Below are 27,365 nucleotides of genomic sequence, written 5' to 3'. Positions count from 1 at the left end.
GGCGAGTGTGGTCCCTGTAGGCAATACGTCGTACTAGTGTTTTGCGTTACATCTAGTTTGTTTCTACTGCAGTTCGATTCCTTTGGTTGTCTCTGAACTTTATTTCTTTCCTCGAGCCGATTTTGATTAGCTCGTATGTATTATTCTGCTAAAAAAAAAAAAAACTTGTGAGCGGGATACGGCCGAAAGGCCCTTGGCTCAACCCCTGCCGTCTGCGGCCTTCACTCTTCGCATTTGGAAAGCCATTGAGTGGACCGTGCTTACCAAGTCTCTGTGAGCGAGATGAGAGATAGGCCCGCGTATGGCCTCCTGCACGTTTTTTCATTTAGACTAGTGATCGTCCCGCCGAAGCGAGACAGTAGAAAAATCGTCTATATACTCATCGTTTTGGCCTTTTCCACGGAAATCTTTAGTAAAAGGCGACAGATTTGTGCGTGAACTGAAGAAAGCCCAGAGTTGTCGTAAGTCGGCGCGACCTGTTGTGCCTTCGAGCCGACTTAACCTTTGCTTGTGGTGTGCCGCTTGCTAGTGTGTCCGTTCGTAGAGGACGCTTAAAAGGTGCTGCATCGTGAGGTGTAGACTTGACACAAGGACTTTCACCTTTCTGATCTACATCACCTAGTTGAGTGCGTTCGCGTGAATCACTAGGAAGTTGCGTTCGCTGTCTCGGAGAGTGTGGTCCCTGTAGGCAATACGTCGTACTAGTGGCTTGCGTTACATCTAGTTTGTTTCTACTGCAGTTCGACTCCTTTGGTTGTCTCTGAACTTTATTTCTTTCCTCGAGCCGATTTTGATTAGCTCGTATGTATTATTCTGCTAAAAAAAAAAAAAACTTGTGAGCGGGATACGGCCGAAAGGCCCTTGGCTCAACCCCTGCCGTCTGCGGCTTTCACTCTTCGCATTTGGAAAGCCATTGAGTGGACCGTGCTTACCAAGTCTCTGTGAGCGAGATGAGAGATAGGCCCGCGTATGGCCTCCTGCACGTTTTTTCATTTAGACTAGTGATCGTCCCGCCGAAGCGAGACAGTAGAAAAATCGTCTATATACTCATCGTTTTGGCCTTCTCCACGGAAATCTTTAGTAAAAGGCGAAAGATTTGTGCGTGAACTGAAGAAAGCCCAGAGTTGTCGTAAGTCGGCGCGACCTGTTGTGCCTTCGAGCCGACTTAACCTTTGCTTGTGGTGTGCCGCTTGCCAGTGTGTCCGTTCGTAGAGGACGCTTAAAAGGTGCTGCATCGTGAGGTGTAGACTTGACACAAGGACTTTCACCTTTCTGATCTACATCACCTAGTTCAGTGCGTTCGCGTGAATCACTAGGAAGTTGCGTTCGCTGTGTCGGCGAGTGTGGTCCCTGTAGGCAATACGTCGTACTAGTGTTTTGCGTTACATCTAGTTTGTTTCTACTGCAGTTCGATTCCTTTGGTTGTCTCTGAACTTTATTTCTTTCCTCGAGCCGATTTTGATTAGCTCGTATGTATTATTCTGCTAAAAAAAAAAAAACTTGTGAGCGGGATACGGCCGAAAGGCCCTTGGCTCAACCCCTGCCGTCTGCGGCCTTCACTCTTCGCATTTGGAAAGCCATTGAGTGGACCGTGCTTACCAAGTCTCTGTGAGCGAGATGAGAGATAGGCCCGCGTATGGCCTCCTGCACGTTTTTTCATTTAGACTAGTGATCGTCCCGCCGAAGCGAGACAGTAGAAAAATCGTCTATATACTCATCGTTTTGGCCTTTTCCACGGAAATCTTTAGTAAAAGGCGACAGATTTGTGCGTGAACTGAAGAAAGCCCAGAGTTGTCGTAAGTCGGCGCGACCTGTTGTGCCTTCGAGCCGACTTAACCTTTGCTTGTGGTGTGCCGCTTGCCACTGTGTCCGTTCGTAGAGGACGCTTAAAAGGTGCTGCATCGTGAGGTGTAGACTTGACACAAGGACTTTCACCTTTCTGATCTACATCACCTAGTTGAGTGCGTTCGCGTGAATCACTAGGATGTTGCGTCCGCTGTCTCGGAGAGTGTGATCCCTGTAGGCAATACGTCGTACTAGTGGCTTGCGTTACATCTAGTTTGTTTCTACTGCAGTTCGACTCCTTTGGTTGTCTCTGAACTTTATTTCTTTCCTCGAGCCGATTTTGATTAGCTCGTATGTATTATTCTGCTAAAAAAAAAAAAAAACTTGTGAGCGGGATACGGCCGAAAGGCCCTTGGCTCAACCCCTGCCATCTGCGGCCTTCACTCTTCGCATTTGGGAAGCCATTGAGTGGACCGTGCTTACCAAGTCTCTGTGAGCGAGATGAGAGATAGGCCCGCGTATGGCCTCCTGCACGTTTTTTCATTTAGACTAGTGATCGTCCCGCCGAAGCGAGACAGTAGAAAAATCGTCTATATACTCATCGTTTTGGCCTTCTCCACGGAAATCTTTAGTAAAAGGCGAAAGATTTGTGCGTAAACTGAAGAAAGCCCAGAGTTGTCGTAGGTCGGCGCGACCTGTTGTGCCTTCGAGCCGACTTAACCTTTGCTTGTGGTGTGCCGCTTGCCAGTGTGTCCGTTCGTAGAGGACGCTTAAAAGGTGCTGCATCGTGAGGTGTAGACTTGACACAAGGACTTTCACCTTTCTGATCTACATCACCTAGTTCAGTGCGTTCGCGTGAATCACTAGGAAGTTGCGTTCGCTGTCTCGGAGAGTGTGGTCCCTGTAGGCAATACGTCGTACTAGGGGCTTGCGTTACATCTAGTTTGTTTCTACTGCAGTTCGACTCCTTTTGTTGTCTCTGAACTTTATTTCTTTCCTCGAGCCGATTTTGATTAGCTCGTATATATTATTCTGCTAAAAAAAAAAAAAAACTTGTGAGCGGGATACGGCCGAAAGGCCCTTGGCTCAACCCCTGCCGTCTGCGGTCTTCACTCTTCGCATTTGGAAAGCCATTGAGTGGACCGTGCTTACCAAGTCTCTGTGAGCGAGATGAGAGATAGGCCCGCGTATGGCCTCCTGCACGTTTTTTCATTTAGACTAGTGATCGTCCCGCCGAAGCGAGACAGTAGAAAAATCGTCTATATACTCATCGTTTTGGCCTTCTCCACGGAAATCTTTAGTAAAAGGCGAAAGATTTGTGCGTAAACTGAAGAAAGCCCAGAGTTGTCGTAAGTCGGCGCGACCTGTTGTGCCTTCGAGCCGACTTAACCTTTGCTTGTGGTGTGCTGCTTGCCAGTGTGTCCGTTCGTAGAGGACGCTTAAAAGGTGCTGCATCGTGAGGTGTAGACTTGACACAAGGACTTTCACCTTTCTGATCTACATCACCTAGTTGAGTGCGTTCGCGTGAATCACTAGGAAGTTGCGTTCGCTGTCTCGGAGAGTGTGGTCCCTGTAGGCAATACGTCGTACTAGTGGCTTGCGTTACATCTAGTTTGTTTCTACTGCAGTTCGACTCCTTTGGTTGTCTCTGAACTTTATTTCTTTCCTCGAGCCGATTTTGATTAGCTCGTATGTATTATTCTGCTAAAAAAAAAAAAAAACTTGTGAGCGGGATACGGCCGAAAGGCCCTTGGCTCAACCCCTGCCGTCTGCGGCCTTCACTCTTCGCATTTGAAAAGCCATTGAGTGGACCGTGCTTACCAAGTCTCTGTGAGCGAGATGAGAGATAGGCCCGCGTATGGCCTCCTGCACGTTTTTTCATTTAGACTAGTGATCGTCCCGCCGAAGCGAGACAGTAGAAAAATCGTCTATATACTCATCGTTTTGGCCTTCTCCACGGAAATCTTTAGTAAAAGGCGAAAGATTTGTGCGTGAACTGAAGAAAGCCCAGAGTTGTCGTAAGTCGGCGCGACCTGTTGTGCCTTCGAGCCGACTTAACCTTTGCTTGTGGTGTGCCGCTTGCCAGTGTGTCCGTTCGCAGAGGACGCTTAAAAGGTGCTGCATCGTGAGGTGTAGACTTGACACAAGGACTTTCACCTTTCTGATCTACATCACCTAGTTGAGTGCGTTCGCGTGAATCACTAGGAAGTTGCGTTCGCTGTCTCGGAGAGTGTGGTCCCTGTAGGCAATACGTCGTACTAGTGGCTTGCGTTACATCTAGTTTGTTTCTACTGCAGTTCGACTCCTTTGGTTGTCTCTGAACTTTATTTCTTTCCTCGAGCCGATTTTGATTAGCTCGTATGTATTATTCTGCTAAAAAAAAAAAAAAACTTGTGAGCGGGATACGGCCGAAAGGCCCTTGGCTCAACCCCTGCCGTCTGCGGCCTTCACTCTTCGCATTTGGAAAGCCATTGAGTGGACCGTGCTTACCAAGTCTCTGTGAGCGAGATGAGAGATAGGCCCGCGTATGGCCTCCTGCACGTTTTTTCATTTAGACTAGTGATCGTCCCGCCGAAGCGAGACAGTAGAAAAATCGTCTATATACTCATCGTTTTGGCCTTCTCCACGGAAATCTTTAGTAAAAGGCGAAAGATTTGTGCGTGAACTGAAGAAAGCCCAGAGTTGTCGTAAGTCGGCGCGACCTGTTGTGCCTTCGAGCCGACTTAACCTTTGCTTGTGGTGTGCCGCTTGCCAGTGTGTCCGTTCGTAGAGGACGCTTAAAAGGTGCTGCATCGTGAGGTGTAGACTTGACACAAGGACTTTCACCTTTCTGATCTACATCACCTAGTTCAGTGCGTTCGCGTGAATCACTAGGAAGTTGCGTTCGCTGTCTCGGAGAGTGTGGTCCCTGTAGGCAATACGTCGTACTAGGGGCTTGCGTTACATCTAGTTTGTGTCTACTGCAGTTCGACTCCTTTGGCTGTCTCTGAACTTTATTTCTTTCCTCGAGCCGATTTTGATTAGCTCGTATATATTATTCTGCTAAAAAAAAAAAAAAACTTGTGAGCGGGATACGGCCGAAAGGCCCTTGGCTCAACCCCTGCCGTCTGCGGCCTTCACTCTTCGCATTTGGAAAGCCATTGAGTGGACCGTGCTTACCAAGTCTCTGTGAGCGAGATGAGAGATAGGCCCGCGTATGGCCTCCTGCACGTTTTTTCATTTAGACTAGTGATCGTCCCGCCGAAGCGAGACAGTAGAAAAATCGTCTATATACTCATCGTTTTGGCCTTCTCCACGGAAATCTTTAGTAAAAGGCGAAAGATTTGTGCGTAAACTGAAGAAAGCCCAGAGTTGTCGTAAGTCGGCGCGACCTGTTGTGCCTTCGAGCCGACTTAACCTTTGCTTGTGGTGTGCCGCTTGCCAGTGTGTCCGTTCGTAGAGGACGCTTAAAAGGTGCTGCATCGTGAGGTGTAGACTTGACACAAGGACTTTCACCTTTCTGATCTACATCACCTAGTTGAGTGCGTTCGCGTGAATCACTAGGAAGTTGCGTTCGCTGTCTCGGAGAGTGTGGTCCCTGTAGGCAATACGTCGTACTAGTGGCTTGCGTTACATCAAGTTTGTTTCTACTGCAGTTCGACTCCTTTGGTTGTCTCTGAACTTTATTTCTTTCCTTGAGCCGATTTTGATTAGCTCGTATGTATTATTCTGCTAAAAAAAAAAAAACTTGTGAGCGGGATACGGCCGAAAGGCCCTTGGCTCAACCCCTGCCGTCTGCGGCTTTCACTCTTCGCATTTGGAAAGCCATTGAGTGGACCGTGCTTACCAAGTCTCTGTGAGCGAGATGAGAGATAGGCCCGCGTATGGCCTCCTGCACGTTTTTTCATTTAGACTAGTGATCGTCCCGCCGAAGCGAGACAGTAGAAAAATCGTCTATATACTCATCGTTTTGGCCTTCTCCACGGAAATCTTTAGTAAAAGGCGAAAGATTTGTGCGTGAACTGAAGAAAGCCCAGAGTTGTCGTAAGTCGGCGCGACCTGTTGTGCCTTCGAGCCGACTTAACCTTTGCTTGTGGTGTGCCGCTTGCCAGTGTGTCCGTTCGTAGAGGACGCTTAAAAGGTGCTGCATCGTGAGGTGTAGACTTGACACAAGGACTTTCACCTTTCTGATCTACATCACCTAGTTCAGTGCGTTCGCGTGAATCACTAGGAAGTTGCGTTCGCTGTGTCGGCGAGTGTGGTCCCTGTAGGCAATACGTCGTACTAGTGTTTTGCGTTACATCTAGTTTGTTTCTACTGCAGTTCGATTCCTTTGGTTGTCTCTGAACTTTATTTCTTTCCTCGAGCCGATTTTGATTAGCTCGTATGTATTATTCTGCTAAAAAAAAAAAAAAACTTGTGAGCGGGATACGGCCGAAAGGCCCTTGGCTCAACCCCTGCCGTCTGCGGCCTTCACTCTTCGCATTTGGAAAGCCATTGAGTGGACCGTGCTTACCAAGTCTCTGTGAGCGAGATGAGAGATAGGCCCGCGTATGGCCTCCTGCACGTTTTTTCATTTAGACTAGTGATCGTCCCGCCGAAGCGAGACAGTAGAAAAATCGTCTATATACTCATCGTTTTGGCCTTTTCCACGGAAATCTTTAGTAAAAGGCGAAAGATTTGTGCGTGAACTGAAGAAAGCCCAGAGTTGTCGTAAGTCGGCGCGACCTGTTGTGCCTTCGAGCCGACTTAACCTTTGCTTGTGGTGTGCCGCTTGCCAGTGTGTCCGTTCGTAGAGGACGCTTAAAAGGTGCTGCATCGTGAGGTGTAGACTTGACACAAGGACTTTTACCTTTCTGATCTACATCACCTAGTTGAGTGCGTTCGCGTGAATCACTAGGAAGTTGCGTTCGCTGTCTCGGAGAGTGTGGTCCCTGTAGGCAATACGTCGTACTAGTGGCTTGCGTTACATCAAGTTTTTTTCTACTGCAGTTCGACTCCTTTGGTTGTCTCTGAACTTTATTTCTTTCCTTGAGCCGATTTTGATTAGCTCGTATGTATTATTCTGCTAAAAAAAAAAAAACTTGTGAGCGGGATACGGCCGAAAGGCCCTTGGCTCAACCCCTGCCGTCTGCGGCCTTCACTCTTCGCATTTGGAAAGCCATTGAGTGGACCGTGCTTACCAAGTCTCTGTGAGCGAGATGAGAGATAGGCCCGCGTATGGCCTCCTGCACGTTTTTTCATTTAGACTAGTGATCGTCCCGCCGAAGCGAGACAGTAGAAAAATCGTCTATATACTCATCGTTTTGGCCTTCTCCACGGAAATCTTTAGTAAAAGGCGAAAGATTTGTGCGTGAACTGAAGAAAGCCCAGAGTTGTCGTAAGTCGGCGCGACCTGTTGTGCCTTCGAGCCGACTTAACCTTTGCTTGTGGTGTGCCGCTTGCCAGTGTGTCCGTTCGTAGAGGACGCTTAAAAGGTGCTGCATCGTGAGGTGTAGACTTGACACAAGGACTTTCACCTTTCTGATCTACATCACCTAGTTCAGTGCGTTCGCGTGAATCACTAGGAAGTTGCGTTCGCTGTGTCGGCGAGTGTGGTCCCTGTAGGCAATACGTCGTACTAGTGTTTTGCGTTACATCTAGTTTGTTTCTACTGCAGTTCGATTCCTTTGGTTGTCTCTGAACTTTATTTCTTTCCTCGAGCCGATTTTGATTAGCTCGTATGTATTATTCTGCTAAAAAAAAAAAAAAACTTGTGAGCGGGATACGGCCGAAAGGCCCTTGGCTCAACCCCTGCCGTCTGCGGCCTTCACTCTTCGCATTTGGAAAGCCATTGAGTGGACCGTGCTTACCAAGTCTCTGTGAGCGAGATGAGAGATAGGCCCGCGTATGGCCTCCTGCACGTTTTTTCATTTAGACTAGTGATCGTCCCGCCGAAGCGAGACAGTAGAAAAATCGTCTATATACTCATCGTTTTGGCCTTTTCCACGGAAATCTTTAGTAAAAGGCGAAAGATTTGTGCGTGAACTGAAGAAAGCCCAGAGTTGTCGTAAGTCGGCGCGACCTGTTGTGCCTTCGAGCCGACTTAACCTTTGCTTGTGGTGTGCCGCTTGCCAGTGTGTCCGTTCGTAGAGGACGCTTAAAAGGTGCTGCATCGTGAGGTGTAGACTTGACACAAGGACTTTTACCTTTCTGATCTACATCACCTAGTTGAGTGCGTTCGCGTGAATCACGAGGAAGTTGCGTTCGCTGTCTCGGAGAGTGTGATCCCTGTAGGCAATACGTCGTACTAGTGGCTTGCGTTACATCTAGTTTGTTTCTACTGCAGTTCGACTCCTTTGGTTGTCTCTGAACTTTATTTCTTTCCTCGAGCCGATTTTGATTAGCTCGTATGTATTATTCTGCTAAAAAAAAAAAAAAACTTGTGAGCGGGATACGGCCGAAAGGCCCTTGGCTCAACCCCTGCCATCTGCGGCCTTCACTCTTCGTATTTGGAAAGCCATTGAGTGGACCGTGCTTACCAAGTCTCTGTGAGCGAGATGAGAGATAGGCCCGCGTATGGCCTCCTGCACGTTTTTTCATTTAGACTAGTGATCGTCCCGCCGAAGCGAGACAGTAGAAAAATCGTCTATATACTCATCGTTTTGGCCTTCTCCACGGAAATCTTTAGTAAAAGGCGAAAGATTTGTGCGTAAACTGAAGAAAGCCCAGAGTTGTCGTAAGTCGGCGCGACCTGTTGTGCCTTCGAGCCGACTTAACCTTTGCTTGTGGTGTGCCGCTTGCCAGTGTGTCCGTTCGTAGAGGACGCTTAAAAGGTGCTGCATCGTGAGGTGTAGACTTGACACAAGGACTTTCACCTTTCTGATCTACATCACCTAGTTGAGTGCGTTCGCGTGAATCACTAGGAAGTTGCGTTCGCTGTCTCGGAGAGTGTGGTCCCTGCAGGCAATACGTCGTACTAGTGGCTTGCGTTACATCTAGTTTGTTTCTACTGCAGTTCGACTCCTTTGGTTGTCTCTGAACTTTATTTCTTTCCTCGAGCCGATTTTGATTAGCTCGTATGTATTATTCTGCTAAAAAAAAAAAAAGACTTGTGAGCGGGATACGGCCGAAAGGCCCTTGGCTCAACCCCTGCCATCTGCGGCCTTCACTCTTCGTATTTGGAAAGCCATTGAGTGGACCGTGCTTACCAAGTCTCTGTGAGCGAGATGAGAGATAGGCCCGCGTATGGCCTCCTGCACGTTTTTTCATTTAGACTAGTGATCGTCCCGCCGAAGCGAGACAGTAGAAAAATCGTCTATATACTCATCGTTTTGGCCTTCTCCACGGAAATCTTTAGTAAAAGGCGAAAGATTTGTGCGTAAACTGAAGAAAGCCCAGAGTTGTCGTAAGTCGGCGCGACCTGTTGTGCCTTCGAGCCGACTTAACCTTTGCTTGTGGTGTGCCGCTTGCCAGTGTGTCCGTTCGTAGAGGACGCTTAAAAGGTGCTGCATCGTGAGGTGTAGACTTGACACAAGGACTTTCACCTTTCTGATCTACATCACCTAGTTGAGTGCGTTCGCGTGAATCACTAGGAAGTTGCGTTCGCTGTCTCGGAGAGTGTGGTCCCTGCAGGCAATACGTCGTACTAGTGGCTTGCGTTACATCTAGTTTGTTTCTACTGCAGTTCGACTCCTTTGGTTGTCTCTGAACTTTATTTCTTTCCTCGAGCCGATTTTGATTAGCTCGTATGTATTATTCTGCTAAAAAAAAAAAAGACTTGTGAGCGGGATACGGCCGAAAGGCCCTTGGCTCAACCCCTGCCGTCTGCGGCCTTCACTCTTCGCATTTGAAAAGCCATTGAGTGGACCGTGCTTACCAAGTCTCTGTGAGCGAGATGAGAGATATGCCCGCGTATTGCCTCCTGCACGTTTTTTCATTTAGACTAGTGATCGTCCCGCCGAAGCGAGACAGTAGAAAAATCGACTATATACTCATCGTTTTGGCCTTCTCCACGGAAATCTTTAGTAAAAGGCGAAAGATTTGTGCGTGAACTGAAGAAAGCCCAGAGTTGTCGTAAGTCGGCGCGACCTGTTGTGCCTTCGAGCCGACTTAACCTTTGCTTGTGGTGTGCCGCTTGCCAGTGTGTCCGTTCGTAGAGGACGCTTAAAAGGTGCTGCATCGTGAGGTGTAGACTTGACACAAGGACTTTCACCTTTCTGATCTACATCACCTAGTTGAGTGCGTTCGCGTGAATCACTAGGAAGTTGCGTTCGCTGTCTCGGAGAGTGTGGTCCCTGTAGGCAATACGTCGTACTAGTGGCTTGCGTTACATCTAGTTTGTTTCTACTGCAGTTCGACTCCTTTGGTTGTCTCTGAACTTTATTTCTTTCCTCGAGCCGATTTTGATTAGCTCGTATGTATTATTCTGCTAAAAAAAAAAAAAAACTTGTGAGCGGGATACGGCCGAAAGGCCCTTGGCTCAACCCCTGCCGTCTGCGGCCTTCACTCTTCGCATTTGGAAAGCCATTGAGTGGACCGTGCTTACCAAGTCTCTGTGAGCGAGATGAGAGATAGGGCGGCGTATGGCCTCCTGCACGTTTTTTCATTTAGACTAGTGATCGTCCCGCCGAAGCGAGACAGTAGAAAAATCGTCTATATACTCATCGTTTTGGCCTTCTCCACGGAAATCTTTAGTAAAAGGCGAAAGATTTGTGCGTGAACTGAAGAAAGCCCAGAGTTGTCGTAAGTCGGCGCGACCTGTTGTGCCTTCGAGCCGACTTAACCTTTGCTTGTGGTGTGCCGCTTGCCAGTGTGTCCGTTCGTAGAGGACGCTTAAAAGGTGCTGCATCGTGAGGTGTAGACTTGACACAAGGACTTTCACCTTTCTGATCTACATCACCTAGTTGAGTGCGTTCGCGTAAATCACTAGGAAGTTGCGTTCGCTGTCTCGGAGAGTGTGGTCCCTGTAGGCAATACGTCGTACTAGTGGCTTGCGTTACATCTAGTTTGTTTCTACTGCAGTTCGACTCCTTTGGTTGTCTCTGAACTTTATTTCTTTCCTCGAGCCGATTTTGATTAGCTCGTATGTATTATTCTGCTAAAAAAAAAAAAAACTTGTGAGCGGGATACGGCCGAAAGGCCCTTGGCTCAACCCCTGCCGTCTGCGGCCTTCACTCTTCGCATTTGGAAAGCCATTGAGTGGACCGTGCTTACCAAGTCTCTGTGAGCGAAATGAGAGATAGGGCGGCGTATGGCCTCCAGCACGTTTTTTCATTTAGACTAGTGATCGTCCCGCCGAAGCGAGACAGTAGAAAAATCGTCTATATACTCATCGTTTTGGCCTTCTCCACGGAAATCTTTAGTAAAAGGCGAAAGATTTGTGCGTGAACTGAAGAAAGCCCAGAGTTGTCGTAAGTCGGCGCGACCTGTTGTGCCTTCGAGCCGACTTAACCTTTGCTTGTGGTGTGCCGCTTGCCAGTGTGTCCGTTCGTAGAGGACGCTTAAAAGGTGCTGCATCGTGAGGTGTAGACTTGACACAAGGACTTTCACCTTTCTGATCTACATCACCTAGTTGAGTGCGTTCGCGTGAATCACTAGGAAGTTGCGTTCGCTGTCTCGGAGAGTGTGGTCCCTGTAGGCAATACGTCGTACTAGTGGCTTGCGTTACATCTAGTTTGTTTCTACTGCAGTTCGACTCCTTTGGTTGTCTCTGAACTTTATTTCTTTCCTCGAGCCGATTTTGATTAGCTCGTATGTATTATTCTGCTAAAAAAAAAAAAAACTTGTGAGCGGGATACGGCCGAAAGGCTCTTGGCTCAACCCCTGCCGTCTGCGGCCTTCACTCTTCGCATTTGGAAAGCCATTGAGTGGACCGTGCTTACCAAGTCTCTGTGAGCGAGATGAGAGATAGGCCGGCGTATGGCCACCTGCACGTTTTTTCATTTAGACTAGTGATCGTCCCGCCGAAGCGAGACAGTAGAAAAATCGTCTATATACTCATCGTTTTGGCCTTCTCCACGGAAATCTTTAGTAAAAGGCGAAAGATTTGTGCGTAAACTGAAGAAAGCCCAGAGTTGTCGTAAGTAGGCGCGACCTGTTGTGCCTTCGAGCCGACTTAACCTTTGCTTGTGGTGTGCCGCTTGCCAGTGTGTCCGTTCGTAGAGGACGCTTAAAAGGTGCTGCATCGTGAGGTGTAGACTTGACACAAGGACTTTCACCTTTCTGATCTACATCACCTAGTTGAGTGCGTTCGCGTGAATCACTAGGAAGTTGCGTTCGCTGTCTCGGAGAGTGTGGTCCCTGTAGGCAATACGTCGTACTAGTGGCTTGCGTTACATCTAGTTTGTTTCTACTGCAGTTCGACTCCTTTGGTTGTCTCTGAACTTTATTTCTTTCCTCGAGCCGATTTTGATTAGCTCGTATGTATTATTCTGCTAAAAAAAAAAAACTTGTGAGCGGGATACGGCCAAAAGGCCCTTGGCTCAACTCCTGCCGTCTGCGGCCTTCACTCTTCGCATTTGGAAAGCCATTGAGTGGACCGTGCTTACCAAGTCCCTGTGAGCGAGATGAGAGATAGGCCCGCGTATGGCCTCCTGCACGTTTTTTCATTTAGACTAGTGATCGTCCCGCCGAAGCGAGACAGTAGAAAAATCGTCTATATACTCATCGTTTTGGCCTTCTCCACGGAAATCTTTAGTAAAAGGCGAAAGATTTGTGCGTGAACTGAAGAAAGCCCAGAGTTGTCGTAAGTCGGCGCGACCTGTTGTGCCTTCGAGCCGACTTAACCTTTGCTTGTGGTGTGCCGCTTGCCAGTGTGTCCGTTCGTAGAGGACGCTTAAAAGGTGCTGCATCGTGAGGTGTAGACTTGACACAAGGACTTTCACCTTTCTGATCTACATCACCTAGTTCAGTGCGTTCGCGTGAATCACTAGGAAGTTGTGTTCGCTGTCTCGGAGAGTGTGGTCCCTGTAGGCAATACGTCGTACTAGTGGCTTGCGTTACATCTAGTTTGTTTCTACTGCAGTTCGACTCCTTTGGTTGTCTCTGAACTTTATTTCTTTCCTCGAGCCGATTTTGATTAGCTCGTATGTATTATTCTGCTAAAAAAAAAAAAACTTGTGAGCGGGATACGGCCGAAATGCCCTTGGCTCAACCCCTGCCGTCTGCGGCCTTCACTCTTCGCATTTGGAAAGCCATTGAGTGGACCGTGCTTACCAAGTCTCTGTGAGCGAGATGAGAGATAGGCCCGCGTATGGCCTCCTGCACGTTTTTTCATTTAGACTAGTGATCGTCCCGCCGAAGCGAGACAGTAGAAAAATCGTCTATATACTCATCGTTTTGGCCTTCTCCACGGAAATCTTTAGTAAAAGGCGAAAGATTTGTGCGTGAACTGAAGAAAGCCCAGAGTTGTCGTAAGTCGGCGCGACCTGTTGTGCCTTCGAGCCGACTTAATCTTTGCTTGTGGTGTGCCGCTTGCCAGTGTGTCCGTTCGTAGAGGACGCTTAAAAGGTGCTGCATCGTGAGGTGTAGACTTGACACAAGGACTTTCACCTTTCTGATCTACATCACCTAGTTCAGTGCGTTCGCGTGAATCACTAGGAAGTTGCGTTCGCTGTCTCGGAGAGTGTGGTCCCTGTAGGCAATACGTCGTACTAGTGGCTTGCGTTACATCTAGTTTGTTTCTACTGCAGTTCGACTCCTTTGGTTGTCTCTGAACTTTATTTCTTTCCTCGAGCCGATTTTGATTAGCTCGTATATATTATTCTGCTAAAAAAAAAAAAAAACTTGTGAGCGGGATACGGCCGAAAGGCCCTTGGCTCAACCCCTGCCGTCTGTGGCCTTCACTCTTCGCATTTGGAAAGCCATTGAGTGGACCGTGCTTACCAAGTCTCTGTGAGCGAGATGAGAGATAGGCCCGCGTATGGCCTCCTGCACGTTTTTTCATTTAGACTAGTGATCGTCCCGCCGAAGCGAGACAGTAAAAAAATCGTCTATATACTCATCGTTTTGGCCTTCTCCACGAAAATCTTTAGTAAAAGGCGAAAGATTTGTGCGTGAACTGAAGAAAGCCCAGAGTTGTCGTAAGTCGGCGCGACCTGTTGTGCCTTCGAGCCGACTTAACCTTTGCTTGTGGTGTGCCGCTTGCCAGTGTGTCCGTTCGTAGAGGACGCTCAAAAGGTGCTGCATCGTGAGGTGTAGACTTGACAAAGGACTTTCACCTTTCTGATCTACATCACCTAGTTCAGTGCGTTCGCGTGAATCACTAGGAAGTTGCGTTCGCTGTCTCGGAGAGTGTGGTCCCTGTAGGCAATACGTCGTACTAGTGGCTTGCGTTACATCTAGTTTGTTTCTACTGCAGTTCGACTCCTTTGGTTGTCTCTGAACTTTATTTCTTTCCTCGAGCCGATTTTGATTAGCTCGTATATATTATTCTGCTAAAAAAAAAAAAAAACTTGTGAGCGGGATACGGCCGAAAGGCCCTTGGCTCAACCCCTGCTGTCTGCGGTCTTCACTCTTCGCATTTGGAAAGCCATTGAGTGGACCGTGCTTACCAAGTCTCTGTGAGCGAGATGAGAGATAGGCCCGCGTATGGCCTCCTGCACGTTTTTTCATTTAGACTAGTGATCGTCCCGCCGAAGCGAGACAGTAGAAAAATCGTCTATATACTCATCGTTTTGGCCTTCTCCACGGAAATCTTTAGTAAAAGGCGAAAGATTTGTGCGTGAACTGAAGAAAGCCCAGAGTTGTCGTAAGTCGGCGCGACCTGTTGTGCCTTCGAGCCGACTTAACCTTTGCTTGTGGTGTGCCGCTTGCCAGTGTGTCCGTTCGTAGAGGACGCTTAAAAGGTGCTGCATCGTGAGGTGTAGACTTGACACAAGGACTTTCACCTTTCTGATCTACATCACCTAGTTCAGTGCGTTCGCGTGAATCACTAGGAAGTTGCGTTCGCTGTCTCGGAGAGTGTGGTCCCTGTAGGCAATACGTCGTACTAGTGGCTTGCGTTACATCTAGTTTGTTTCTACTGCAGTTCGACTCCTTTGGTTGTCTCTGAACTTTATTTCTTTCCTCGAGCCGATTTTGATTAGCTCGTATATATTATTCTGCTAAAAAAAAAAAAAAACTTGTGAGCGGGATACGGCCGAAAGGCCCTTGGCTCAACCCCTGCCGTCTGTGGCCTTCACTCTTCGCATTTGGAAAGCCATTGAGTGGACCGTGCTTACCAAGTCTCTGTGAGCGAGATGAGAGATAGGCCCGCGTATGGCCTCCTGCACGTTTTTTCATTTAGACTAGTGATCGTCCCGCCGAAGCGAGACAGTAGAAAAATCGTCTATATACTCATCGTTTTGGCCTTCTCCACGAAAATCTTTAGTAAAAGGCGAAAGATTTGTGCGTGAACTGAAGAAAGCCCAGAGTTGTCGTAAGTCGGCGCGACCTGTTGTGCCTTCGAGCCGACTTAACCTTTGCTTGTGGTGTGCCGCTTGCCAGTGTGTCCGTTCGTAGAGGACGCTCAAAAGGTGCTGTATCGTGAGGTGTAGACTTGACACAAGGACTTTCACCTTTCTGATCTACATCACCTAGTTCAGTGCGTTCGCGTGAATCACTAGGAAGTTGCGTTCGCTGTCTCGGAGAGTGTGGTCCCTGTAGGCAATACGTCGTACTAGTGGCTTGCGTTACATCTAGTTTGTTTCTACTGCAGTTCGACTCCTTTGGTTGTCTCTGAACTTTATTTCTTTCCTCGAGCCGATTTTGATTAGCTCGTATATATTATTCTGCTAAAAAAAAAAAAAACTTGTGAGCGGGATACGGCCGAAAGGCCCTTGGCTCAACCCCTGCCGTCTGCGGCCTTCACTCTTCGCATTTGGAAAGCCATTGAGTGGACCGTGCTTACCAAGTCTCTGTGAGCGAGATGAGAGATAGGCCCGCGTATGGCCTCCTGCACGTTTTTTCATTTAGACTAGTGATCGTCCCGCCGAAGCGAGACAGTAGAAAAATCGTCTATATACTCATCGTTTTGGCCTTCTCCACGGAAATCTTTAGTAAAAGGCGAAAGATTTGTGCGTGAACTTAAGAAAGCCCAGAGTTGTCGTAAGTCGGCGCGACCTGTTGTGCCTTCGAGCCGACTTAACCTTTGCTTGTGGTGTGCCGCTTGCCAGTGTGTCCGTTCGTAGAGGACGCTTAAAAGGTGCTGCATCGTGAGGTGTAGACTTGACACAAGGACTTTCACCTTTCTGATCTACATCACCTAGTTCAGTGCGTTCGCGTGAATCACTAGGAAGTTGCGTTCGCTGTCTCGGAGAGTGTGGTCCCTGTAGGCAATACGTCGTACTAGTGGCTTGCGTTACATCTAGTTTGTTTCTACTGCAGTTCGACTCCTTTGGTTGTCTCTGAACTTTATTTCTTTCCTCGAGCCGATTTTGATTAGCTCGTATATATTATTCTGCTAAAAAAAAAAAAAACTTGTGAGCGGGATACGGCCGAAAGGCCCTTGGCTCAACCCCTGCCGTCTGTGGCCTTCACTCTTCGCATTTGGAAAGCCATTGAGTGGACCGTGCTTACCAAGTCTCTGTGAGCGAGATGAGAGATAGGCCCGCGTATGGCCTCCTGCACGTTTTTTCATTTTGACTAGTGATCGTCCCGCCGAAGCGAGACAGTAGAAAAATCGTCTATATACTCATCGTTTTGGCCTTCTCCACGAAAATCTTTAGTAAAAGGCAAAAGATTTGTGCGTGAACTGAAGAAAGCCCAGAGTTGTCGTAAGTCGGCGCGACCTGTTGTGCCTTCGAGCCGACTTAACCTTTGCTTGTGGTGTGCCGCTTGCCAGTGTGTCCGTTCGTAGAGGACGCTCAAAAGGTGCTGCATCGTGAGGTGTAGACTTGACACAAGGACTTTCACCTTTCTGATCTACATCACCTAGTTCAGTGCGTTCGCGTGAATCACTAGGAAGTTGCGTTCGCTGTCTCGGAGAGTGTGGTCCCTGTAGGCAATACGTCGTACTAGTGGCTTGCGTTACATCTAGTTTGTTTCTACTGCAGTTCGACTCCTTTGGTTGTCTCTGAACTTTATTTCTTTCCTCGAACCGATTTTGATTAGCTCGTATATATTATTCTGCTAAAAAAAAAAAAAACTTGTGAGCGGGATACGGCCGAAAGGCCCTTGGCTCAACCCCTGCCGTCTGCGGCCTTCACTCTTCGCATTTGGAAAGCCATTGAGTGGACCGTGCTTACCAAGTCTCTGTGAGCGAGATGAGAGATAGGCAAGCGTATGGCCTCCTGCACGTTTTTTCATTTAGACTAGTGATCGTCCCGCCGAAGGGAGACAGTAGAAAAATTGTCTCTATACTCATCGTTTTGGCCTTCTCCACGGAAATCTTTAGTAAAAGGCGAAAGATTTGTGCGTGAACTGAAGAAAGCCCAGAGTTGTCGTAAGTCGGCGCGACCTGTTGTGCCTTCGAGCCGACTTAACCTTTGCTTGTGGTGTGCCGCTTGCCAGTGTGTCCGTTCGTAGAGGACGCTTAAAAGGTGCTGCATCGTGAGGTGTAGACTTGACACAAGGACTTTCACTTTTCTGATCTACATCACCTAGTTCAGTGCGTTCGCGTGAATCACTAGGAAGTTGCGTTCGCTGTCTCGGAGAGTGTGGTCCCTGTAGGCAATACGTCGTACTAGTGGCTTGCGTTACATCTAGTTTGTTTCTACTGCAGTTCGACTCCTTTGGTTGTCTCTGAACTTTATTTCTTTCCTCGAGCCGATTTTGATTAGCTCGTATGTATTATTCTGCTAAAAAAAAAAAAAAAACTTGTGAGCGGGATACGGCCGAAAGGCCCTTGGCTCAACCCCTGCCGTCTGCGGCCTTCACTCTTTGCATTTGGAAAGCCATTGAGTGGACCGTGCTTACCAAGTCTCTGTGAGCGAGATGAGAGATAGGCCCGCGTATGGCCTCCTGCACGTTTTTTCATTTAGACTAGTGATCGTCCCGCCGAAGCTAGACAGTAGAAAAATCGTCTATATACTCATCGTTTTGGCCTTCTCCACGGAAATCTTTAGTAAAAGGCGAAAGATTTGTGCGTGAACTGAAGAAAGCCCAGAGTTGTCGTAAGTCGGCGCGACCTGTTGTACCTTCGAGCCGACTTAACCTTTGCTTGTGGTGTGCCGCTTGCCAGTGTGTCCGTTCGTAGAGGACGCTTAAAAGGTGCTGCATCGTGAGGTGTAGACTTGACACAAGGACTTTCACCTTTCTGATCTACATCACCTAGTTGAGTGCGTTCGCGTGAATCACTAGGAAGTTGCGTTCGCTGTCTCGGAGAGTGTGGTCCCTGTAGGCAATACGTCGTACTAGTGGCTTGCGTTACATCTAGTTTGTTTCTACTCCAGTTCGACTCCTTTGGTTGTCTCTGAACTTTATTTCTTTCCTCGAGCCGATTTTGATTAGCTCGTATGTATTATTCTGCTAAAAAAAAAAAAAACTTGTGAGCGGGATACGGCCGAAAGGCCCTTGGCTCAACCCCTGCCGTCTGCGGCCTTCACTCTTCGCATTTGGAAAGCCATTGAGTGGACCGTGCTTACCAAGTCTCTGGGAGCGAGATGAGAGATAGGCAAGCGTATGGCCTCCTGCACGTTTTTTCATTTAGACTAGTGATCGTCCCGCCGAAGCGAGACAGTAGAAAAATTGTCTCTATACTCATCGCTTTGGCCTTCTCCACGGAAATCTTTAGTAAAAGGCGAAAGATTTGTGCGTGAACTGAAGAAAGCCCAGAGTTGTCGTAAGTCGGCGCGACCTGTTGTGCCTTCGAGCCGACTTAACCTTTGCTTGTGGTGTGCCGCTTGCCAGTGTGTCCGTTCGTAGAGGACGCTTAAAAGGTGCTGCATCGTGAGGTGTAGACTTGACACAAGGACTTTCACTTTTCTGATCTACATCACCTAGTTCAGTGCGTTCGCGTGAATCACTAGGAAGTTGCGTTCGCTGTCTCGGAGAGTGTGGTCCCTGTAGGCAATACGTCGTACTAGTGGCTTGCGTTACATCTAGTTTGTTTCTACTGCAGTTCGACTCCTTTGGTTGTCTCTGAACTTTATTTCTTTCCTCGAGCCGATTTTGATTAGCTCGTATGTATTATTCTGCTAAAAAAAAAAAAAAAACTTGTGAGCGGGATACGGCCGAAAGGCCCTTGGCTCAACCCCTGCCGTCTGCGGCCTTCACTCTTCGCATTTGGAAAGCCATTGAATGGACCGTGCTTACCAAGTCTCTGTGATCGAGATGAGAGATAGGCCCGCGTATGGCCTCCTGCACGTTTTTTCATTTAGACTAGTGATCGTCCCGCCGAAGCGAGACAGTAGAAAAATCGTCTATGTACTCATCGTTTTGGCTTTCTCCACGGAAATCTTTAGTAAAAGGCGAAAGATTTGTGCGTGAACTGAAGAAAGCCCAGAGTTGTCGTAAGTCGGCGCGACCTGTTGTGCCTTCGAGCCGACTTAACCTTTGCTTGTGGTGTGCCGCTTGCCAGTGTGTCCGTTCGTAGAGGACGCTTAAAAGGTGCTGCATCGTGAGGTGTAGACTTGACACAAGGACTTTCACCTTTCTGATCTACATCACCTAGTTCAGTGCGTTCGCGTGAATCACTAGGAAGTTGCGTTCGCTGTCTCGGAGAGTGTGGTCCCTGTAGGCAATACGTCGTACTAGTGGCTTGCGTTACATCTAGTTTGTTTCTACTGCAGTTCGACTCCTTTGGTTGTCTCTGAACTTTATTTCTTTCCTCGAGCCGATTTTGATTAGCTCGTATATATTATTCTGCTAAAAAAAAAAAAAACTTGTGAGCGGGATACGGCCGAAAGGCCCTTGGCTCAACCCCTGCCGTCTGCGGCCTTCACTCTTCGCATTTGGAAAGCCATTGAGTGGACCGTGCTTACCAAGTCTCTGTGAGCGAGATGAGAGATAGGCCCGCGTATGGCCTCCTGCACGTTTTTTCATTTAGACTAGTGATCGTCCCGCCGAAGCGAGACAGTAGAAAAATCGTCTATATACTCATCGTTTTGGCCTTCTCCACGGAAATCTTTAGTAAAAGGCGAAAGATTTGTGCGTGAACTGAAGAAAGCCCAGAGTTGTCGTAAGTCGGCGCGACCTGTTGTACCTTCGAGCCGACTTAACCTTTGCTTGTGGTGTGCCGCTTGCCAGTGTGTCCGTTCGTAGAGGACGCTTAAAAGGTGCTGCATCGTGAGGTGTAGACTTGACACAAGGACTTTCACCTTTCTGATCTACATCACCTAGTTGAGTGCGTTCGCGTGAATCACTAGGAAGTTGCGTTCGCTGTCTCGGAGAGTGTGGTCCCTGTAGGCAATACGTCGTACTAGTGGCTTGCGTTACATCTAGTTTGTTTCTACTCCAGTTCGACTCCTTTGGTTGTCTCTGAACTTTATTTCTTTCCTCGAGCCGATTTTGATTAGCTCGTATGTATTATTCTGCTAAAAAAAAAAAAAACTTGTGAGCGGGATACGGCCGAAAGGCCCTTGGCTCAACCCCTGCCGTCTGCGGCCTTCACTCTTCGCATTTGGAAAGCCATTGAGTGGACCGTGCTTACCAAGTCTCTGTGAGCGAGATGAGAGATAGGCAAGCGTATGGCCTCCTGCACGTTTTTTCATTTAGACTAGTGATCGTCCCGCCGAAGGGAGACAGTAGAAAAATTGTCTCTATACTCATCGCTTTGGCCTTCTCCACGGAAATCTTTAGTAAAAGGCGAAAGATTTGTGCGTGAACTGAAGAAAGCCCAGAGTTGTCGTAAGTCGGCGCGACCTGTTGTGCCTTCGAGCCGACTTAACCTTTGCTTGTGGTGTGCCGCTTGCCAGTGTGTCCGTTCGTAGAGGACGCTTAAAAGGTGCTGCATCGTGAGGTGTAGACTTGACACAAGGACTTTCACTTTTCTGATCTACATCACCTAGTTCAGTGCGTTCGCGTGAATCACTAGGAAGTTGCGTTCGCTGTCTCGGAGAGTGTGGTCCCTGTAGGCAATACGTCGTACTAGTGGCTTGCGTTACATCTAGTTTGTTTCTACTGCAGTTCGACTCCTTTGGTTGTCTCTGAACTTTATTTCTTTCCTCGAGCCGATTTTGATTAGCTCGTATGTATTATTCTGCTAAAAAAAAAAAAAAAACTTGTGAGCGGGATACGGCCGAAAGGCCCTTGGCTCAACCCCTGCCGTCTGCGGCCTTCACTCTTTGCATTTGGAAAGCCATTGAGTTGACCGTGCTTACCAAGTCTCTGTGAGCGAGATGAGAGATAGGCCCGCGTATGGCCTCCTGCACGTTTTTTCATTTAGACTAGTGATCGTCCCGCCGAAGCGAGACAGTAGAAAAATCGTCTATATACTCATCGTTTTGGCCTTCTCCACGGAAATCTTTAGTAAAAGGCGAAAGATTTGTGCGTGAACTGAAGAAAGCCCAGAGTTGTCATAAGTCGGCGCGACCTGTTGTACCTTCGAGCCGACTTAACCTTTGCTTGTGGTGTGCCGCTTGCCAGTGTGTCCGTTCGTAGAGGACGCTTAAAAGGTGCTGCATCGTGAGGTGTAGACTTGACACAAGGACTTTCACCTTTCTGATCTACATCACCTAGTTGAGTGCGTTCGCGTGAATCACTAGGAAGTTGCGTTCGCTGTCTCGGAGAGTGTGGTCCCTGTAGGCAATACGTCGTACTAGTGGCTTGCGTTACATCTAGTTTGTTTCTACTGCAGTTCGACTCCTTTGGTTGTCTCTGAACTTTATTTCTTTCCTCGAGCAGATTTTGATTAGCTCGTATGTATTATTCTGCTAAAAAAAAAAAAACTTGTGAGCGGGATACGGCCGAAAGGCCCTTGGCTCAACCCCTGCCGTCTGCGGCCTTCACTCTTCGCATTTGGAAAGCCATTGAATGGACCGTGCTTACCAAGTCTCTGTGAGCGAGATGAGAGATAGGCCCGCGTACGGCCTCCTGCACGTTTTTTCATTTAGACTAGTGATCGTCCCGCCGAAGCGAGACAGTAGAAAAATCGTCTATGTACTCATCGTTTTGGCTTTCTCCACGGAAATCTTTAGTAAAAGGCGAAAGATTTGTGCGTGAACTGAAGAAAGCCCAGAGTTGTCGTAAGTCGGCGCGACCTGTTGTGCCTTCGAGCCGACTTAACCTTTGCTTGTGGTGTGCCGCTTGCCAGTGTGTCCGTTCGTAGAGGACGCTTAAAAGGTGCTGCATCGTGAGGTGTAGACTTGACACAAGGACTTTCACCTTTCTGATCTACATCACCTAGTTCAGTGCGTTCGCGTGAATCACTAGGAAGTTGCGTTCGCTGTCTCGGAGAGTGTGGTCCCTGTAGGCAATACGTCGTACTAGTGGCTTGCGTTACATCTAGTTTGTTTCTACTGCAGTTCGACTCCTTTGGTTGTCTCTGAACTTTATTTCTTTCCTCGAGCCGATTTTGATTAGCTCGTATATATTATTCTGCTAAAAAAAAAAAAAACTTGTGAGCGGGATACGGCCGAAAGGCCCTTGGCTCAACCCCTGCCGTCTGCGGCCTTCACTCTTCGCATTTGGAAAGCCATTGAGTGGACCGTGCTTACCAAGTCTCTGTGAGCGAGATGAGAGATAGGCAAGCGTATGGCCTCCTGCACGTTTTTTCATTTAGACTAGTGATCGTCCCGCCGAAGGGAGACAGTAGAAAAATTGTCTCTATACTCATCGTTTTGGCCTTCTCCACGGAAATCTTTAGTAAAAGGCGAAAGATTTGTGCGTGAACTGAAGAAAGCCCAGAGTTGTCGTAAGTCGGCGCGACCTGTTGTGCCTTCGAGCCGACTTAACCTTTGCTTGTGGTGTGCCGCTTGCCAGTGTGTACGTTCGTAGAGGACGCTTAAAAGGTGCTGCATCGTGAGGTGTAGACTTGACACAAGGACTTTCACTTTTCTGATCTACATCACCTAGTTCAGTGCGTTCGCGTGAATCACTAGGAAGTTGCGTTCGCTGTCTCGGAGAGTGTGGTCCCTGTAGGCAATACGTCGTACTAGTGGCTTGCGTTACATCTAGTTTGTTTCTACTGCAGTTCGACTCCTTTGGTTGTCTCTGAACTTTATTTCTTTCCTCGAGCCGATTTTGATTAGCTCGTATGTATTATTCTGCTAAAAAAAAAAAAAAACTTGTGAGCGGGATACGGCCGAAAGGCCCTTGGCTCAACCCCTGCCGTCTGCGGCCTTCACTCTTTGCATTTGGAAAGCCATTGAGTGGACCGTGCTTACCAAGTCTCTGTGAGCGAGATGAGAGATAGGCCCGCGTATGGCCTCCTGCACGTTTTTTCATTTAGACTACTGATCGTCCCGCCGAAGCGAGACAGTAGAAAAATCGTCTATATACTCATCGTTTTGGCCTTCTCCACGGAAATCTTTAGTAAAAGGCGAAAGATTTGTGCGTAAACTGAAGAAAGCCCAGAGTTGTCGTAAGTCGGCGCGACCTGTTGTGCCTTCGAGCCGACTTAACCTTTGCTTGTGGTGTGCCGCTTGCCAGTGTGTCCGTTCGTAGAGGACGCTCAAAAGGTGCTGCATCGTGAGGTGTAGACTTGACACAAGGACTTTCACCTTTCTGATCTACATCACCTAGTTCAGTGCGTTCGCGTGAATCACTAGGAAGTTGCGTTCGCTGTCTCGGAGAGTGTGGTCCCTGTAGGCAATACGTCGTACTAGTGGCTTGCGTTACATCTAGTTTGTTTCTACTGCAGTTCGACTCCTTTGGTTGTCTCTGAACTTTATTTCTTTCCTCGAGCCGATTTTGATTAGCTCGTATATATTATTCTGCTAAAAAAAAAAAAAACTTGTGAGCGGGATACGGCCGAAAGGCCCTTGGCTCAACCCCTGCCGTCTGTGGCCTTCACTCTTCGCATTTGGAAAGCCATTGAGTGGACCGTGCTTACCAAGTCTCTGTGAGCGAGATGAGAGATAGGCCCGCGTATGGCCTCCTGCACGTTTTTTCATTTAGACTAGTGATCGTCCCGCCGAAGGGAGACAGTAGAAAAATTGTCTCTATACTCATCGTTTTGGCCTTCTCCACGGAAATCTTTAGTAAAAGGCGAAAGATTTGTGCGTGAACTGAAGAAAGCCCAGAGTTGTCGTAAGTCGGCGCGACCTGTTGTGCCTTCGAGCCGACTTAACCTTTGCTTGTGGTGTGCCGCTTGCCAGTGTGTCCGTTCGTAGAGGACGCTTAAAAGGTGCTGCATCGTGAGGTGTAGACTTGACACAAGGACTTTCACTTTTCTGATCTACATCACCTAGTTCAGTGCGTTCGCGTGAATCACTAGGAAGTTGCGTTCGCTGTCTCGGAGAGTGTGGTCCCTGTAGGCAATACGTCGTACTAGTGGCTTGCGTTACATCTAGTTTGTTTCTACTGCAGTTCGACTCCTTTGGTTGTCTCTGAACTTTATTTCTTTCCTCGAGCCGATTTTGATTAGCTCGTATGTATTATTCTGCTAAAAAAAAAAAAAAAACTTGTGAGCGGGATACGGCCGAAAGGCCCTTGGCTCAACCCCTGCCGTCTGCGGCCTTCACTCTTTGCATTTGGAAAGCCATTGAGTGGACCGTGCTTACCAAGTCTCTGTGAGCGAGATGAGAGATAGGCCCGCGTATGGCCTCCTGCACGTTTTTTCATTTAGACTAGTGATCGTCCCGCCGAAGCTAGACAGTAGAAAAATCGTCTATATACTCATCGTTTTGGCCTTCTCCACGGAAATCTTTAGTAAAAGGCGAAAGATTTGTGCGTGAACTGAAGAAAGCCCAGAGTTGTCGTAAGTCGGCGCGACCTGTTGTACCTTCGAGCCGACTTAACCTTTGCTTGTGGTGTGCCGCTTGCCAGTGTGTCCGTTCGTAGAGGACGCTTAAAAGGTGCTGCATCGTGAGGTGTAGACTTGACACAAGGACTTTCACCTTTCTGATCTACATCACCTAGTTGAGTGCGTTCGCGTGAATCACTAGGAAGTTGCGTTCGCTGTCTCGGAGAGTGTGGTCCCTGTAGGCAATACGTCGTACTAGTGGCTTGCGTTACATCTAGTTTGTTTCTACTCCAGTTCGACTCCTTTGGTTGTCTCTGAACTTTATTTCTTTCCTCGAGCCGATTTTGATTAGCTCGTATGTATTATTCTGCTAAAAAAAAAAAAAACTTGTGAGCGGGATACGGCCGAAAGGCCCTTGGCTCAACCCCTGCCGTCTGCGGCCTTCACTCTTCGCATTTGGAAAGCCATTGAGTGGACCGTGCTTACCAAGTCTCTGGGAGCGAGATGAGAGATAGGCAAGCGTATGGCCTCCTGCACGTTTTTTCATTTAGACTAGTGATCGTCCCGCCGAAGCGAGACAGTAGAAAAATTGTCTCTATACTCATCGCTTTGGCCTTCTCCACGGAAATCTTTAGTAAAAGGCGAAAGATTTGTGCGTGAACTGAAGAAAGCCCAGAGTTGTCGTAAGTCGGCGCGACCTGTTGTGCCTTCGAGCCGACTTAACCTTTGCTTGTGGTGTGCCGCTTGCCAGTGTGTCCGTTCGTAGAGGACGCTTAAAAGGTGCTGCATCGTGAGGTGTAGACTTGACACAAGGACTTTCACTTTTCTGATCTACATCACCTAGTTCAGTGCGTTCGCGTGAATCACTAGGAAGTTGCGTTCGCTGTCTCGGAGAGTGTGGTCCCTGTAGGCAATACGTCGTACTAGTGGCTTGCGTTACATCTAGTTTGTTTCTACTGCAGTTCGACTCCTTTGGTTGTCTCTGAACTTTATTTCTTTCCTCGAGCCGATTTTGATTAGCTCGTATGTATTATTCTGCTAAAAAAAAAAAAAAAACTTGTGAGCGGGATACGGCAGAAAGGCCCTTGGCTCAACCCCTGCCGTCTGCGGCCTTCACTCTTCGCATTTGGAAAGCCATTGAATGGACCGTGCTTACCAAGTCTCTGTGAGCGAGATGAGAGATAGGCCCGCGTATGGCCTCCTGCACGTTTTTTCATTTAGACTAGTGATCGTCCCGCCGAAGCGAGACAGTAGAAAAATCGTCTATGTACTCATCGTTTTGGCTTTCTCCACGGAAATCTTTAGTAAAAGGCGAAAGATTTGTGCGTGAACTGAAGAAAGCCCAGAGTTGTCGTAAGTCGGCGCGACCTGTTGTGCCTTCGAGCCGACTTAACCTTTGCTTGTGGTGTGCCGCTTGCCAGTGTGTCCGTTCGTAGAGGACGCTTAAAAGGTGCTGCATCGTGAGGTGTAGACTTGACACAAGGACTTTCACCTTTCTGATCTACATCACCTAGTTCAGTGCGTTCGCGTGAATCACTAGGAAGTTGCGTTCGCTGTCTCGGAGAGTGTGGTCCCTGTAGGCAATACGTCGTACTAGTGGCTTGCGTTACATCTAGTTTGTTTCTACTGCAGTTCGACTCCTTTGGTTGTCTCTGAACTTTATTTCTTTCCTCGAGCCGATTTTGATTAGCTCGTATATATTATTCTGCTAAAAAAAAAAAAAACTTGTGAGCGGGATACGGCCGAAAGGCCCTTGGCTCAACCCCTGCCGTCTGCGGCCTTCACTCTTCGCATTTGGAAAGCCATTGAGTGGACCGTGCTTACCAAGTCTCTGTGAGCGAGATGAGAGATAGGCCCGCGTATGGCCTCCTGCACGTTTTTTCATTTAGACTAGTGATCGTCCCGCCGAAGCGAGACAGTAGAAAAATCGTCTATATACTCATCGTTTTGGCCTTCTCCACGGAAATCTTTAGTAAAAGGCGAAAGATTTGTGCGTGAACTGAAGAAAGCCCAGAGTTGTCGTAAGTCGGCGCGACCTGTTGTACCTTCGAGCCGACTTAACCTTTGCTTGTGGTGTGCCGCTTGCCAGTGTGTCCGTTCGTAGAGGACGCTTAAAAGGTGCTGCATCGTGAGGTGTAGACTTGACACAAGGACTTTCACCTTTCTGATCTACATCACCTAGTTGAGTGCGTTCGCGTGAATCACTAGGAAGTTGCGTTCGCTGTCTCGGAGAGTGTGGTCCCTGTAGGCAATACGTCGTACTAGTGGCTTGCGTTACATCCAGTTTGTTTCTAATCCAGTTCGACTCCTTTGGTTGTCTCTGAACTTTATTTCTTTCCTCGAGCCGATTTTGATTAGCTCGTATGTATTATTCTGCTAAAAAAAAAAAAAACTTGTGAGCGGGATACGGCCGAAAGGCCCTTGGCTCAACCCCTGCCGTCTGCGGCCTTCACTCTTCGCATTTGGAAAGCCATTGAGTGGACCGTGCTTACCAAGTCTCTGTGAGCGAGATGAGAGATAGGCAAGCGTATGGCCTCCTGCACGTTTTTTTCATTTAGACTAGTGATCGTCCCGCCGAAGGGAGACAGTAGAAAAATTGTCTCTATACTCATCGCTTTGGCCTTCTCCACGGAAATCTTTAGTAAAAGGCGAAAGATTTGTGCGTGAACTGAAGAAAGCCCAGAGTTGTCGTAAGTCGGCGCGACCTGTTGTGCCTTCGAGCCGACTTAACCTTTGCTTGTGGTGTGCCGCTTGCCAGTGTGTCCGTTCGTAGAGGACGCTTAAAAGGTGCTGCATCGTGAGGTGTAGACTTGACACAAGGACTTTCACTTTTCTGATCTACATCACCTAGTTCAGT

At 48.1% G+C, this 27,365-nt stretch overlaps 41 non-coding genes across 41 annotated transcripts; all 41 read right to left on the bottom strand.

Moving 5' to 3' along the window:
• Window positions 1-338: 338 nt before the first annotated feature.
• Window positions 339-459, bottom strand: LOC130619955 (U5 spliceosomal RNA). The gene has a single exon (XR_008980692.1). It is a non-coding gene; the product is annotated as a U5 spliceosomal RNA (small nuclear RNA).
• A 547-nt stretch (window positions 460-1,006) lies between these two features.
• On the bottom strand, window positions 1,007-1,127 carry LOC130619519 (U5 spliceosomal RNA). Its single transcript, XR_008980258.1, has one exon. It is a non-coding gene; the product is annotated as a U5 spliceosomal RNA (small nuclear RNA).
• Window positions 1,128-1,673: 546 nt separating this feature from the next.
• Window positions 1,674-1,794, bottom strand: LOC130619953 (U5 spliceosomal RNA). The gene has a single exon (XR_008980690.1). It is a non-coding gene; the product is annotated as a U5 spliceosomal RNA (small nuclear RNA).
• A 548-nt stretch (window positions 1,795-2,342) lies between these two features.
• On the bottom strand, window positions 2,343-2,463 carry LOC130618810 (U5 spliceosomal RNA). Its single transcript, XR_008979554.1, has one exon. It is a non-coding gene; the product is annotated as a U5 spliceosomal RNA (small nuclear RNA).
• A 548-nt stretch (window positions 2,464-3,011) lies between these two features.
• On the bottom strand, window positions 3,012-3,132 carry LOC130618809 (U5 spliceosomal RNA). Its single transcript, XR_008979553.1, has one exon. It is a non-coding gene; the product is annotated as a U5 spliceosomal RNA (small nuclear RNA).
• Window positions 3,133-3,680: 548 nt separating this feature from the next.
• Window positions 3,681-3,801, bottom strand: LOC130619518 (U5 spliceosomal RNA). Its single transcript, XR_008980257.1, has one exon. It is a non-coding gene; the product is annotated as a U5 spliceosomal RNA (small nuclear RNA).
• Window positions 3,802-4,349: 548 nt separating this feature from the next.
• On the bottom strand, window positions 4,350-4,470 carry LOC130619516 (U5 spliceosomal RNA). The gene has a single exon (XR_008980256.1). It is a non-coding gene; the product is annotated as a U5 spliceosomal RNA (small nuclear RNA).
• A 548-nt stretch (window positions 4,471-5,018) lies between these two features.
• On the bottom strand, window positions 5,019-5,139 carry LOC130618807 (U5 spliceosomal RNA). Its single transcript, XR_008979552.1, has one exon. It is a non-coding gene; the product is annotated as a U5 spliceosomal RNA (small nuclear RNA).
• A 546-nt stretch (window positions 5,140-5,685) lies between these two features.
• Window positions 5,686-5,806, bottom strand: LOC130619515 (U5 spliceosomal RNA). The gene has a single exon (XR_008980255.1). It is a non-coding gene; the product is annotated as a U5 spliceosomal RNA (small nuclear RNA).
• A 548-nt stretch (window positions 5,807-6,354) lies between these two features.
• LOC130619781 (U5 spliceosomal RNA) lies at window positions 6,355-6,475 on the bottom strand. The gene has a single exon (XR_008980520.1). It is a non-coding gene; the product is annotated as a U5 spliceosomal RNA (small nuclear RNA).
• A 546-nt stretch (window positions 6,476-7,021) lies between these two features.
• LOC130619514 (U5 spliceosomal RNA) lies at window positions 7,022-7,142 on the bottom strand. Its single transcript, XR_008980254.1, has one exon. It is a non-coding gene; the product is annotated as a U5 spliceosomal RNA (small nuclear RNA).
• A 548-nt stretch (window positions 7,143-7,690) lies between these two features.
• LOC130619780 (U5 spliceosomal RNA) lies at window positions 7,691-7,811 on the bottom strand. Its single transcript, XR_008980519.1, has one exon. It is a non-coding gene; the product is annotated as a U5 spliceosomal RNA (small nuclear RNA).
• A 548-nt stretch (window positions 7,812-8,359) lies between these two features.
• On the bottom strand, window positions 8,360-8,480 carry LOC130618806 (U5 spliceosomal RNA). The gene has a single exon (XR_008979551.1). It is a non-coding gene; the product is annotated as a U5 spliceosomal RNA (small nuclear RNA).
• Window positions 8,481-9,028: 548 nt separating this feature from the next.
• On the bottom strand, window positions 9,029-9,149 carry LOC130618805 (U5 spliceosomal RNA). The gene has a single exon (XR_008979550.1). It is a non-coding gene; the product is annotated as a U5 spliceosomal RNA (small nuclear RNA).
• Window positions 9,150-9,696: 547 nt separating this feature from the next.
• LOC130618840 (U5 spliceosomal RNA) lies at window positions 9,697-9,817 on the bottom strand. The gene has a single exon (XR_008979585.1). It is a non-coding gene; the product is annotated as a U5 spliceosomal RNA (small nuclear RNA).
• A 548-nt stretch (window positions 9,818-10,365) lies between these two features.
• Window positions 10,366-10,486, bottom strand: LOC130619512 (U5 spliceosomal RNA). Its single transcript, XR_008980252.1, has one exon. It is a non-coding gene; the product is annotated as a U5 spliceosomal RNA (small nuclear RNA).
• Window positions 10,487-11,033: 547 nt separating this feature from the next.
• On the bottom strand, window positions 11,034-11,154 carry LOC130619511 (U5 spliceosomal RNA). Its single transcript, XR_008980251.1, has one exon. It is a non-coding gene; the product is annotated as a U5 spliceosomal RNA (small nuclear RNA).
• Window positions 11,155-11,701: 547 nt separating this feature from the next.
• Window positions 11,702-11,822, bottom strand: LOC130618804 (U5 spliceosomal RNA). Its single transcript, XR_008979549.1, has one exon. It is a non-coding gene; the product is annotated as a U5 spliceosomal RNA (small nuclear RNA).
• A 545-nt stretch (window positions 11,823-12,367) lies between these two features.
• On the bottom strand, window positions 12,368-12,488 carry LOC130619510 (U5 spliceosomal RNA). Its single transcript, XR_008980249.1, has one exon. It is a non-coding gene; the product is annotated as a U5 spliceosomal RNA (small nuclear RNA).
• A 546-nt stretch (window positions 12,489-13,034) lies between these two features.
• Window positions 13,035-13,155, bottom strand: LOC130619509 (U5 spliceosomal RNA). Its single transcript, XR_008980248.1, has one exon. It is a non-coding gene; the product is annotated as a U5 spliceosomal RNA (small nuclear RNA).
• A 548-nt stretch (window positions 13,156-13,703) lies between these two features.
• LOC130619679 (U5 spliceosomal RNA) lies at window positions 13,704-13,824 on the bottom strand. Its single transcript, XR_008980418.1, has one exon. It is a non-coding gene; the product is annotated as a U5 spliceosomal RNA (small nuclear RNA).
• Window positions 13,825-14,371: 547 nt separating this feature from the next.
• LOC130619508 (U5 spliceosomal RNA) lies at window positions 14,372-14,492 on the bottom strand. Its single transcript, XR_008980247.1, has one exon. It is a non-coding gene; the product is annotated as a U5 spliceosomal RNA (small nuclear RNA).
• Window positions 14,493-15,040: 548 nt separating this feature from the next.
• On the bottom strand, window positions 15,041-15,161 carry LOC130619862 (U5 spliceosomal RNA). Its single transcript, XR_008980599.1, has one exon. It is a non-coding gene; the product is annotated as a U5 spliceosomal RNA (small nuclear RNA).
• Window positions 15,162-15,708: 547 nt separating this feature from the next.
• On the bottom strand, window positions 15,709-15,829 carry LOC130619879 (U5 spliceosomal RNA). Its single transcript, XR_008980616.1, has one exon. It is a non-coding gene; the product is annotated as a U5 spliceosomal RNA (small nuclear RNA).
• A 547-nt stretch (window positions 15,830-16,376) lies between these two features.
• On the bottom strand, window positions 16,377-16,497 carry LOC130619865 (U5 spliceosomal RNA). Its single transcript, XR_008980602.1, has one exon. It is a non-coding gene; the product is annotated as a U5 spliceosomal RNA (small nuclear RNA).
• A 546-nt stretch (window positions 16,498-17,043) lies between these two features.
• Window positions 17,044-17,165, bottom strand: LOC130618832 (U5 spliceosomal RNA). Its single transcript, XR_008979576.1, has one exon. It is a non-coding gene; the product is annotated as a U5 spliceosomal RNA (small nuclear RNA).
• A 549-nt stretch (window positions 17,166-17,714) lies between these two features.
• On the bottom strand, window positions 17,715-17,835 carry LOC130619790 (U5 spliceosomal RNA). Its single transcript, XR_008980529.1, has one exon. It is a non-coding gene; the product is annotated as a U5 spliceosomal RNA (small nuclear RNA).
• Window positions 17,836-18,382: 547 nt separating this feature from the next.
• On the bottom strand, window positions 18,383-18,503 carry LOC130619668 (U5 spliceosomal RNA). Its single transcript, XR_008980407.1, has one exon. It is a non-coding gene; the product is annotated as a U5 spliceosomal RNA (small nuclear RNA).
• Window positions 18,504-19,052: 549 nt separating this feature from the next.
• Window positions 19,053-19,173, bottom strand: LOC130619659 (U5 spliceosomal RNA). The gene has a single exon (XR_008980398.1). It is a non-coding gene; the product is annotated as a U5 spliceosomal RNA (small nuclear RNA).
• Window positions 19,174-19,720: 547 nt separating this feature from the next.
• LOC130619507 (U5 spliceosomal RNA) lies at window positions 19,721-19,841 on the bottom strand. The gene has a single exon (XR_008980246.1). It is a non-coding gene; the product is annotated as a U5 spliceosomal RNA (small nuclear RNA).
• A 546-nt stretch (window positions 19,842-20,387) lies between these two features.
• On the bottom strand, window positions 20,388-20,509 carry LOC130619681 (U5 spliceosomal RNA). The gene has a single exon (XR_008980420.1). It is a non-coding gene; the product is annotated as a U5 spliceosomal RNA (small nuclear RNA).
• Window positions 20,510-21,058: 549 nt separating this feature from the next.
• Window positions 21,059-21,179, bottom strand: LOC130619505 (U5 spliceosomal RNA). The gene has a single exon (XR_008980245.1). It is a non-coding gene; the product is annotated as a U5 spliceosomal RNA (small nuclear RNA).
• A 546-nt stretch (window positions 21,180-21,725) lies between these two features.
• LOC130619658 (U5 spliceosomal RNA) lies at window positions 21,726-21,846 on the bottom strand. Its single transcript, XR_008980397.1, has one exon. It is a non-coding gene; the product is annotated as a U5 spliceosomal RNA (small nuclear RNA).
• A 546-nt stretch (window positions 21,847-22,392) lies between these two features.
• LOC130618831 (U5 spliceosomal RNA) lies at window positions 22,393-22,514 on the bottom strand. Its single transcript, XR_008979575.1, has one exon. It is a non-coding gene; the product is annotated as a U5 spliceosomal RNA (small nuclear RNA).
• Window positions 22,515-23,062: 548 nt separating this feature from the next.
• On the bottom strand, window positions 23,063-23,183 carry LOC130618803 (U5 spliceosomal RNA). Its single transcript, XR_008979548.1, has one exon. It is a non-coding gene; the product is annotated as a U5 spliceosomal RNA (small nuclear RNA).
• Window positions 23,184-23,729: 546 nt separating this feature from the next.
• On the bottom strand, window positions 23,730-23,851 carry LOC130618829 (U5 spliceosomal RNA). The gene has a single exon (XR_008979574.1). It is a non-coding gene; the product is annotated as a U5 spliceosomal RNA (small nuclear RNA).
• Window positions 23,852-24,400: 549 nt separating this feature from the next.
• On the bottom strand, window positions 24,401-24,521 carry LOC130619789 (U5 spliceosomal RNA). The gene has a single exon (XR_008980528.1). It is a non-coding gene; the product is annotated as a U5 spliceosomal RNA (small nuclear RNA).
• A 547-nt stretch (window positions 24,522-25,068) lies between these two features.
• Window positions 25,069-25,189, bottom strand: LOC130619667 (U5 spliceosomal RNA). The gene has a single exon (XR_008980406.1). It is a non-coding gene; the product is annotated as a U5 spliceosomal RNA (small nuclear RNA).
• Window positions 25,190-25,738: 549 nt separating this feature from the next.
• LOC130619657 (U5 spliceosomal RNA) lies at window positions 25,739-25,859 on the bottom strand. The gene has a single exon (XR_008980396.1). It is a non-coding gene; the product is annotated as a U5 spliceosomal RNA (small nuclear RNA).
• Window positions 25,860-26,406: 547 nt separating this feature from the next.
• Window positions 26,407-26,527, bottom strand: LOC130619504 (U5 spliceosomal RNA). The gene has a single exon (XR_008980244.1). It is a non-coding gene; the product is annotated as a U5 spliceosomal RNA (small nuclear RNA).
• A 547-nt stretch (window positions 26,528-27,074) lies between these two features.
• LOC130619680 (U5 spliceosomal RNA) lies at window positions 27,075-27,196 on the bottom strand. Its single transcript, XR_008980419.1, has one exon. It is a non-coding gene; the product is annotated as a U5 spliceosomal RNA (small nuclear RNA).
• Window positions 27,197-27,365: the final 169 nt, after the last annotated feature.

Source organism: Hydractinia symbiolongicarpus, chromosome 11, assembly GCF_029227915.1.
Source record: "Hydractinia symbiolongicarpus strain clone_291-10 chromosome 11, HSymV2.1, whole genome shotgun sequence".
Lineage (NCBI taxonomy): Eukaryota > Metazoa > Cnidaria > Hydrozoa > Anthoathecata > Hydractiniidae > Hydractinia > Hydractinia symbiolongicarpus.
The sequence above is the reverse complement of the archived record's forward strand: the minus strand, read 5'-3'. Positions and strand labels throughout refer to the sequence as shown.